The following is a 12,252-nucleotide window of genomic DNA, read 5'->3' as shown; positions in this document are numbered from 1 at the left end:
TGCTGGCCATAGTGGCCCTTCAGCTTCGTGGTGTTCTGGTACTTTGTTTTCATGTCAATGTGCTGGGCTGCTGTCTCCGCCTCCTCTGCCAGCCTCTCCATATACCTCCTCTTGTCTCTTCTGACTGATTTCTCACCATCTTGTCTTTCTCACTATATTTCTTTGAATTTTTTCCTTAAGTCTTCGGGATTTGGTGTCCAACAGTTTCTTTTTGATCCGTCTTCTTTCTAGTATAAGAGATCACGTTTCTTCTGAGATCCATTCTGTCTTCTTGCTCTTTCAGAAGACTAGAACTTCCTCTCCTGTCTCTTTCATTACTCTGTTGAAGCCTTCGATTGTCAGTGCTGCATCATCTTCCAAAATACTAAATCTATTCCTGAGTGTTAGCCTAAACTCTTCTTTCACTTTTGGGTCTTTCAACTTGACCACATCGTATCGCTGGTTCTTGATGTCTCCCGTCTTGGCTTTCCTGAACTTCAAAGTCACCTTGGTCACCAGAAGACCACGGTCGCTGCCGATGTCTGCATGTCGCATCACACGCACGTCCTGCAGAGAGTGCCTCTACCGACCGTTGATTATGATGTGGTCGATCTGGTTCTGGGTCCTGCCGTCTGGTGATGTCCATGTTAGATTGTTGATCTCCTTGTGTGGGAACAGGGTCCCTCCTATGACCAAGTCGTTCTGTTGGCAGAAGTTGACTAGTCTCTCCCCGTTGTCGGTGATCACACCCACTCCATGTCGTCCCATGGTCCTCTCTCTTTCTTCGTTGTCGCAGCCAACCTTAGCATTGAAGTCGCCGAGCAACATCAGCACGTCGTGTTGGGGGATGTCCTCTAAAACACGTTGAAGGGTTTCGTAGAATGCATCCTTGTCCTCTTCTTCCGCTTCATCTATTGGTGCGTAGCCCACAACAACAGACAGCTTTGCGTACTTGGAGTTTATCTTGACGTACAGCAGGCGCTCGTTCACAGGTTTCAACTGTAGCACGGTGTTGGCCTTGCTCTTTCTGCTGATGACGGCAACTCCTTCCCGGTGGTCGTTGTCAGTTCTTCCTGACCAGATGATGACTTCTCCAGAACTCACATTCTGCTTGCCAGAGCCAGTCCATCTTGCTTCTGTTACTCCCAAGAGGGTCAGGTTGTATCGGTTTAGCTCACTCACCACTTGCGCTAGCTTTCCAGTCTGGTAGAGTGATCGCACGTTCCAACATCCTACCCTGATCCATCACTTTGGCGTCAAAAGTTCCGCTATCGGGGTGGGGACGTCCTTGCGGCTTTGATCACCATCCTTCATAAGTCCAGTTGTCTGGTCTGCTTCTCTCACGGCGCCGTTTGTCGCTTGTTCCATTGTTTTCGTTTCCGTAGCAAGCATTTTTTCACGGGGTGGGGTTAAAAGTATTAGTATTTCAACTGTTATACTGGTGTCATCGTTTTCATAATATTGAAATAATAATGACGAGCCGAGTTGTTTCCAAGTAATGAAAAGGTAGTAAATTGTTTGAAACAAAATTAAATTAATATTGATATAGTATTGTCCCCTACCGGTGAAACCGGAGGGGACTTATGGTTTGCGCTCTGTGTGTCAGTCTGTCAGTCTGTCAGTCCGTCAGTCTGTCAGTCTGTCAGTCCGTCACACTTTTCTGGATCCTGCGATACCCGAAAAAGTTCTTCATATTTTTTCATGAAACTTGAAACATGGACAGATGGCAATATGGAGATTATGCACGTCAATTCATTTTGTTGTTCCTACGTCAAAAATTGTGGTTGTTATGGCAACAAATGTAAAAAAAAATACTGACAATGGTGGAGTTTTACCGGTAGGGGATCATATTGCTTGGCAATCCCTTGTTTTAATCTGGTATTATTACATTTTCCAATGTACGAAAAAACGACATTGTAAAATGATAATCTAGAAATTACTTTGAATTATCATTTACTGCACTTAATGAAAAATGTATAACAATACAAAGATCAATTTTTCTTCCTGCAAATTCTGAACAAAATAAAAACATGTTACTTAGTATGCGAAACATAATATTGGCATCCAAATACTATACATTCTTTGCATATATTGAAAAACATTTGTTGTTTTTTTCTGTTTGCAGATTAGTATAAATATGCATATAAAGAACACATAAAAATAATGTAAAACTATTTCAAATAGTTCATTCAAATATTATGAACTTTTTTTTTAAAGAAAAATCTTTTAAATAATTTGTTCTCTCATTTAGGCGATAAATTATAATTATAAACAGTCAAAATCAACGCTATTAAATTAATGTTCATTGCAGCGATGCACAGCGCATGCATTTGAAAATATTATAATTTACATATTACTAGGCATGTTGTTTGCTAAATAGAATTATAAAAAGGCATGATCTATTTAAATACAGGTTACTTTGTTCATTTGCTTAATGAAAATAAATACAACCAAATTATCAAAATATTTTTTATTAAGTGCTCGCCAGCACTGAAAATCCCTCCAAGTACCATTTCTTGCATGTACACAGTTTTAGAAGTTGTGAGAAAAAAAATGTTTCTTTAAAAAAACATTAATGCTCACATTACAAATAAGTAAATGGAATATTTCTGAATATGAAAATCTAGAATAATACTGAAAAGTACAACTTTTCTCAACGACAGAATAAAACGGACCTTTTAATCAACGGCTAAACTTAATTGAAAGAGCGAGGTATTTTGCGGATACCTCAGCATATTCCTAATTTAAACAGGTGTTTGTACCCAGTGTAAATCAATTCAACGTATATGTTTGTTTTTTAAACTAGTGCCAATGTTGAATGGATATATGATATGTTGTGTTATGTCATCATAAGCCATTATTATTATCGTTAAATCACTGGTGTGTTTTTTCTGATAACGGTATAATTTATAAAGTGTATTTATGTCTACAACAATATGTAAAAGTGGTTCTTTTTGTCACGGGTGTCAACGTTTCTGGAATCTTTCAAGACACATGAGGATTAAAAAGACCAAAGCGGAAATCTATGTAAAACACTTTCTCAGAATCAAAGCGCTGAAGGCACTGTAGGTGTTTGCTGTTGTATAAGTTTAGACGCAACTCAGTTAAAAAATTATGTTATAGCTTTTTATATTGCAAGTTTTAAATGAACACAACCCATTCAAATTTATAAAGAGTGTGTCTTAAAGCACAGGTCCAGATATGTTGTTTTTTTAATTATTAATATATAATATAATTTAAGCTTATTTTGGGAAAACAGAGCTTAATGCATATGCATAAATTGTCATCCCAGTACCAGAGACTCTCTTTAAACGAAAAACATTATAAAATCAGAAATGTCGTCCTTGATTAGCTTGTGCGCATTGCACAGGCTAATCATATTTGACATGCATTAAGCCCCTTTTTCCCTGAAAGTAGCCAATATGTACAGATTTCAATGATAAACACTAGACTGGCCAATCTCGTCTTACAAGCTGTTAAACACTATTAGTCATATTTACCCACTGCAGTGTACCAATGGTGAACTATAAACAGGCAAATGTGGTGGTTATCTTTCCTAGCAGACGCTCATAGCATTTGTCGTCTGCTGCAATAGGCAGTGGTTGTCTTTCCAAAGCATAACACTAAAAAACTAATATTCAAACGAACCGTGAGTTCGCTTCATTCTTAGATATGCCTTTATTATGCACTGCTTTTGACCTGACTATCAATTGGACTTAAAATCACAGTTCACAGAAAGGTTCATTTTGGATACCTTATCGCATAATATTTAGCAGAAATATACGATTACGTTTCGAACAACGAATATAATACTAATCGAATGTGTAATTGTGTCATTTGATGCCAACACATTTGCAGTAATTATTGTTAGCTTCAATACTCATTATTAAACACCAGATGAAAATATTAGTTTTAAAGGCATTTTCATTTCAAAAATATAATAAACGTATACACGCCATTATCATGAAGTAAAACACGGACTGAACGCATGGAACCAGCAAAATATTGCATTGAGACATCATTTGTGAATTATTTGTAAATTAAATTGTAAAAAATGGAATTGACTAGGTCAAATAACTTTAAGTTTATAAATTGATTTTATTCGATATAACTGGTCAATAATCATAAAGCTAGGTGTATTTGAGGTAAATGTACGGCGCCATATAAAACGGGTTTTCCCATAGGATTATGCATGTGAGTATGCCAATAGCATGCATTTTTGCTTCCTGAATGTTATAATATATTTCTTATGCTTCTGTCTTCTTGATGCGGCAGTATTTTAGTCATTAGGCAGTGCGCCTTATTTTCAATTATTCCGAGAACGCTTTGTTGTTAATGTTTGTTTACTCTGGTGTGCTACATGTGATTAATTCTTGGGTTAGGTATGGAGTAAGGTGAGGCGTCAACCTTTAAAAACACCGCAAGCTTAAAAAACACTTCATACGGCAGCGTGGCCACAGCGTGTCGTATGATTTGTATTTTCTTGTATTGTGTAACCAATATGTCATTTACATTAAAGGCTATCGGACATGAAGTTCACTACTTATAATGTTCTAAGAATTTAATTATTACTATGTATTGTATACAATATAGCAACATATCACAAGAGGTATAAACATTGTATTAATCAAATCATAAGTGTAAATATGTTCAATGTTGTTCCTGACAGATGTTGGATATTTGTACATGTTTGTGTCCTGAGTCCCGTGACTGTTTTGTAAAACAATCACATATAAAACATGAAAAGTGTCGTTTCTGATTTTAAATTTCATTTTGCAGATGTTATTTACTATGTTAACATGTTTAGTTTCAACTTCCAGAAGATGAATCAATATATCTTTAACGTTAACAAGTATCGTCGATCAATTACAATTAATAGACATTGTTTTCATAACAATGAAATACCGGATGTTGCCTAATTTTTTTGTCACAGCTATCGGATGATGACTGATGAAGGAGTATAACTGCTGCTATTAACATTTCTCATCAGATAATTGATGATTTAATTGCCACATTAGCGTACTGTTGTTCTGTGATAGTGCTGTGGGGATACAATCATCCAGATGTTTACTGTATCCCCATTGGCTTTGATATAATGTGGTCAACTCTCGTCCTAACGAACCCAATGTTAATTTCCTTTAAGTAAAACTAAAAGAAAAAAAATACTGAGGACTTTCGCCATATAGTGCACTGCATAAGGGACGACCTCCGCAGTATTATGCAATGCCTAAGAAACCTTCATCTATGACAATAATATTTATATCGGTTCCGAACCGTCTTGTTTCTGTTAATAATGCACGGAATTTTGAAATAAGTAAATGCAATCATTGAAAATAATTTAATCAAATGAATATTTTTCAATAACATGCATCATTATTTTCTCGTTTATGTCAACACTTATCAAGCCAGGATAACTAAACAAATGACCACGTTATAGGAAGACAGCCTTTGATAATTAACGATTGCCGTTTTATATAAGATAACGTTCTGCTGAATATTTATACTATCATATAATATTTAAGTATAGGAAAAAAATCCATGTATTTAAAAGCGATATTCTCTTCGTTAGAAACAGATTTTTGACTTGTGATAAATAAATGTTCAATTTTGTTCCATATAATTTTTTATAGCAACGCAATTTTATCAGGGTTAGTGTTTATATTGGGACTTGCGTCTACCGAAAACTATTTCTTCATCATAATTACTTCCAGAAAAATACCAATATTTAATGTTAATTTTCATAAAGTAACGTGTTTATCACAGATTCGTCAGTTTCCAAAAAAGGTGAACTGACTTAAAAAAAATTGACCCAGACGTATGATGCTTGTTGTGACAATATTAAATGCATAGCAACTAGTGATTCTTCTGTAAATAACGTGCAATCACGGTTGCCTATCGTTTGAAAGATGCCATTAACCGATACATTAACCGATATGATGCATTGTTGATTTTATAATCAATATTCACACAACAAATCGAATGTCTTTCTTCAAACAATGTATGTGTTCTGCCTCACTGTCCCTTATTTTATCGTCATATCGTGTTTTGAAGGTAAATAAATTTAAACCAAGATTGCGTTTGCAATGGTGTTTTCAATGGTGTTCCTTGATAAAGACTAATTCTACCAGCAGAAATATCCACATTGAATAACATTACCATAAAAGTCGACACCACGGACGATGTTCATTCTATCAAGCGATACAACTTTTTTTAATGAAAAGTAATACGTGATTATCGTGTCTTATTTGATGTACACATTTTTATGTCTAAACAATTTTTTATTTGCGAAAAAAGTATTTATTTTCTTTTTTTACTGAATATCGGGTTGTCACAACAATTGTTGGAACGGATTTAGGATTTACTTTTTTAAAAACTAGTAGAAGAATAAAGCTATTGCAAAGCCTTGCAAACCTTTAGGTGTAGGTCATGTCACGCATTATTTTGCGCATACGTTTGTTTACGTCAGCTTTATTAACGTTTAAATAAAGTATTTCTAATTGAGGGCTGATAAACGGGATCTCATAAATCGATTCTTATGAGACTTATTTGAAAAGTATCAGAACTGAGCGAATTATTACCGGATACATAAAATAAAAACAAATAATTACATACTTTGCATATACACTTTCAAGTTGCTTATTGTCATCGATAAACGGAGTATGTGAATTTTTTTCGTGTGAAGTTTAAGATCGCACATTAACTGCGTTAAACAGCGTTAATAATATCCAGTTTGATATTATTGTTGGTGATATAAAGATTGATCGATACAGTCCATTAAAGGTTCCTCGAAAATGTTAACACATATCATATATTAGAAGGACGCAATATAAATTGAGAATCCTCACGCTTTCTACGATTACAGGCCCCGTCACACTAGGCCACGTTCATGAAGACCGCGCTGCGTCCTGAAAATGTCATAAGACGTAAAGAGGACGGATAAACATTGTAAAAATGCATTTCTCAAGTTTCTGCTACCCTCATAATACGTTTGCGTTAAGTTCTTACTGCGTCAAACACGTTCCCACTATGTTCATATTGCGCGTGTATTCAGGCGGGTACCACGTCCAACACGTTCTTGCTATGCTTTAACTACGCTCGTACTAGAGTGCTACTACGACCGCCAAGATAGCACTGCGTTCTTACAACGCGCCCATCACGTTCTCACCGCGTTCTATGTCTGCACGAAAATTCAATGAAAGAGGAAAGTGGTGTTCCAGATAAGCCTATGCGAATTGCACAGGCTGATCCGAGACGGCATTTTACGTAGGTATCAATGTAACAGATTTTCTCATAGAACGACCAACTTTTTTGTACGTTAACTGCAGTATGACCTATGAATCATCAGAGTTAAGATTTTAAAAATTTAGTCGTACATATTAATGCAAATTTAATTACATAACCAATTTAACCAAACATAATTGAATTACCAATACAAAGTAAATTAAACACATCACATAATGTCAAATGCAATCAGAAGTAAAACGAGGAACACATTTAGGTATCAGTCTTGGTAGGTCCAAAACTCTTATCCAACTCTATTGTTTTGTTACCATATGTTCTTGCCATGGCACCGATCCTGCTGGACTGTTTAAGTACAACTAAAGATACTCCCGTTGCATCTTTCCTGCTACAGTATCCCTGTTATGTCCGCTGATTGCTTCAGCTTCATGCATGTTTGCATTGGCTCTCCAGAGGCCTGGTACTACATTATGTTGATCATCCTTCGCGTCGAGTTGGGCATTCTGCGTAACGGGATACCGTTTTCTCATTAGATTATGAAGGCATATGCAAGTCTCGAGTACAGTTCTCACTATGTCAGGTCCGTGCATCATTGTGGTCAATACTATCTGCAATCTCTGTGCCAGTATACCAAAAGCGTTCTCTACTACACGTCGCCCTCTTGAAATTCTATAAATGGTTATCAACTATTGCTTCGAAAGTCCTCTGTGGGAGTATGGTTTCATCAGGTGGGTTCGTAGTCCAAACGCGTCATCAACCAAGATAAAATATGGCTTGTCCTGATCATCATTGGGTCCACACAATATATGTCCACACGAACTTTTAATCGGCGCCCACCAAAGCCAGAAGAACCACCGAAAAGAAGCTTGTGTAATAGTGAAACAATGGTCAAGTGTTATTTTGGCATCTGCTAGCCACATGTTCGCCATCATTTGCTCCGCAGGCGTGTGGCACATTCCACTTTGTCTGAAACTCTTCCGCAATAGTGCGCCATTCGACTTGTGATGTTGGACATGAAATGACTTCTTCCTTATATTCGTCAACGATTGCCCGGCACACTTCAGGAATAAACAAAGATATTGTGTTCCTAGCAACTCTAAAGGCGTACTGCAAGGACGGGTACTTGTCGCCAGATGCCAAGTGTCGTAACGTAATCGCAAATTTCAGACCTGGATCCAGAGCTTTCCTGAAGGAGGTGTCTGGCTTCTTACATCTTGGACCAACTCGGTTGATAAGCTCATCAAACATTTCAGGAGGCATTCTAAGAACGTTGAATAATGACTGCTGATCTTCCATTCTTAATTGTGCCATAAGTCGGTCATAACGGCCGAATTGCAGTCTTCTTTCCGCTGACAGCCAAGGCCGCATCCAGCAAGACATGGGCTGTCTTCTTTTTCTTCTCCGCCTTCTCCTTCTCACAAGCAATAGTGCGACCTGTCCATCGAGAAGAGCCTGTTGTCCAGCCAATACAGAAAGATGCTGGAGAAGTTCTTGGTTGTCCATTCGATATTGAAATTTAAGTGAAAGGAAAATTAATCCAGTTTTTATACTTGACCACCAGAACGTGACATGTGCCTGCTGCAAACGTACTTTAGACGTGATAAGCACCGGTAGAACGTACAAAGAACCTAATGCGGTCTTGTGAAACGTAGTAGGGACGTATAATTGTCACAACACTAGCGTAGTTAGAACCCGATGGACGTAGCTAGAACGTTGTGACAATCTAGAGACAACGTGATGCGAACGTCATACACTCGTCCACGTCTGCACTACGCGTGTATTGCGTCAATGAGGTTCTTACTAGATTTTCGCTACGTCATAACTACGACCATACCAAGTTCTTACCACGTACTGATTTGACCACGTCCTCGCCACGTAAATGTTGAACATGCTCAAAGTTCACCCACGTCTTTCACGTCCATGAAGACCGTACCACGCGCAAAGCCGTGTCTACTGCGTCGTCGCTACGCTGTACACGTTCGCACTGCGTCCTGGCATATTTGTGAGGACGTAGTGGGAACGTGGCCTAGTGTGACGGGGGTATAACTTGATGTTGAATATTCAGCAATTACAAACGGCAATAATCTTGATAAGGAGATGTAAAATACAGTGTTGTGCTGAAACACATTTCGTGAATACTGACTATGTATTTCTTGGGAAATGAAAAAAAAAATCAAAATACATTTTACAAAATAGGTCAGCGCAATATAGGCGTGTCGGTCGGATTATCCTTATAAAACCATTTTTAAAGATGGCCTGATTATTTACCATCGAACAAATCGGCGAGAATAGAAACGCAAAATATGTTCAAATCATCATTTATAATTGTTTGAAAACAAATCAATAAACTGTATGTTTATGAAGAAAATTAAAAGAAAGTTAAGGACTACGCTTGTAAGATAAGTGAAATACTGCACTTAATAAAGACATTCAAATGTACTATTTGGTGTATTGTACTCGTGCATAGCATCATCAGCTTATAGCGAAACTACTATTGAAGGCTTTTTAGTGATAAGGAAATATGAATTTTAAAAGAATCTAGAGTAGCCAAAAACAAATCATTTAATACAACAGGTACCACATGACACAAACGAAACACAAAATCTGAAAAGAAGTGTTTTGTATAAAATACATTCACTGAATTACATTACTTTTATGCCATAAGCATAAAATGCTCTTAAAAAATAAAATTCAGGAATTAGGTAGTATACCTACCAATGATAATTTATACAGACAAATACCAAAGTAATTTAATGCAAGGTTCAACATTTCTGTGAATATCTTGACTCTTCGGTTTACAATTCGTTTCTACACAATCGATTCACTGTGACTTGAATTTGTAATTAATAACTGATATTTGTTTGTCTGTGTTACTCATCTTTAACGTCAATTAACAAACTATAACAATGAAATATTAATTTCATAGTTTAACTCTTTGAAGTAATCTCTAAAATATTTCCCTTACATAAAAATAATCTGGCCTTTCCTAATTATTTGCTTCCTTCAAATGCGCCGTATGGTTTCTACGAACACGATTTCCCTAAAATAATAATTATTTCATATGGTTTAATAGCGTTTTCCCAATTTAATCATACAAATAACTGCTTTTATAATCACGCGCCTTATGGAAATACAAATATGGTAGTGGTGAACTAATTCAAAAAGCTTTTACACAAACCAAGCGAACCAGACTATTTTAAATCTACGGCATTAATACCAGAGGAAAGATATTAAGTCAAGTTGTTTTTTAAACACCAGGTAGCCTTTTCTTTGAAAATACTTCTATTAGTATTGATAAGACTTATTTCTAAATTATGTTTGTATTGTTTACCTCCAAGCAGTAATCTCTTCATGTGGACCACATGACGCAAGAATTACATGTAATACGTTATTAATTTATTAACGTAAAATCGCTTGTATGAATATGACTTCCTCGAACAGTTTTGTTTCATTTGACACTTGTCCTTAACTTCCCACGGCAGTGCTTAACCGACTTCTACCTGATTGCGTGCCGATGGGAAATACGAATATTGAAGTCGATATAAAAAGCTATTCTCTTTCCATTCCAAGCAAGCAAAATCACGTATTAAATCGTGAAATAAGCTTTATGACCAATAAAAAGATGGCAAAAATTATTAAAAACAATGTTAACACATGGGACCTTTATTCGAACTCCGCGTGCCAATGATTGTTTTTTTTTCGGCGCATCTTTCTCTTATAGGTTTTCTTTTAGATCTTTTGCGAAAATTAAATGAAGCGGGAACATTCACAAAATTGCATAAATTTCAATTACAACGAGGCTTGATATAATAAAAAGCCAACGAAAATTAAACTTTACATTGTTGTTTGAATAAGCACTTGTGATAAAGTAAATGACAGGCTACGTACACATATTCTAGTACAATATAATACATTCTAGTATATTCTCGTTCTGGTCAACTATTTTTATCTTTGTATGTCATAATCAGAATTATAAATTCACTCGCAGAAACAAATTTTCGACTACAAAAACACATAATGCGATACGATTCGTGGCTTGTGAAGTAGCTTTCTTCATATCAGTATTAACATGCTAGTAACGTCTGCCTAGAATTAGATTAGCTATTGTTTATAGTAAAACAAAACATTATTATTGGTAGATTTATTTATAAATATTTTGTCAAATAAATTGGCAGAAAAAAGAAAAAAGCCAATGTAATCGAGCTTATATTATCTTGTATCATCGTGCGCACATAGTAGTGCAGGTTGAAACCGTCCTCCTTAACCACATTGTGTCCACAAGTGTCGCTTCTCAACTGAGCTGTAATGCCTCGGTCACACTGTCACGAATCAGAGCTACGAACGAGCTACGAATACGTTTCGGCACAGTTCGTAGCTATCCTTACTGGACCGTGGCTCTCCGTACTTGATCCGTGATCAGTCGTAGTAGTTTTTGGATGTCCGTAGCGACTCTTGACAAATTTTGAACATGTTAAAAAAATTGCTACGAATTTATCGACCGTAGCGTATCCGTAGCAGTCCGTACTAAACCGTACTGATCCGTACTAGTTCGTAACGACACCGTAGTCGTCCGTACCTTTTCGTAGGCCCAAAGATTTTCAAGGACTTCTACGGATTGATACGAAGAACTATGGGGCGGTACGATTACGCTACGTATTAGCTACGATTATTCCACGGATATACTACGGAAAGACACGGTTCTAGTACGCTGTACTACAGCTAGGCAGGAATTTGCACGATCTTGTACGATGTAATACAATTCAGCACGAAACAGTACGGACATGTACGGTCCCTTACAATAAATTGCTACTGAAATACATCATTGAAATTTTAAAGCAACCGTACTTGCATTTGTTGAGTTCACAATCATGAACCGCCAGCAAATTGCGTTTGCGATAAATTCGTTACACTTGGATATTGATATGGCACAAAATGGCCGTAGTCGAGCTGCTTGACGATATGCAAAGAGGTAATAATGATTTAATATAGTATAGCTTTGTGCTAAAGGTAACGTATTTTGAAAATCTTAGAATT

This window comes from Dreissena polymorpha, chromosome 4 (assembly GCF_020536995.1).
Source record: "Dreissena polymorpha isolate Duluth1 chromosome 4, UMN_Dpol_1.0, whole genome shotgun sequence".
NCBI lineage: Eukaryota > Metazoa > Mollusca > Bivalvia > Myida > Dreissenidae > Dreissena > Dreissena polymorpha.
This window is presented reverse-complemented; position numbering follows the sequence as displayed.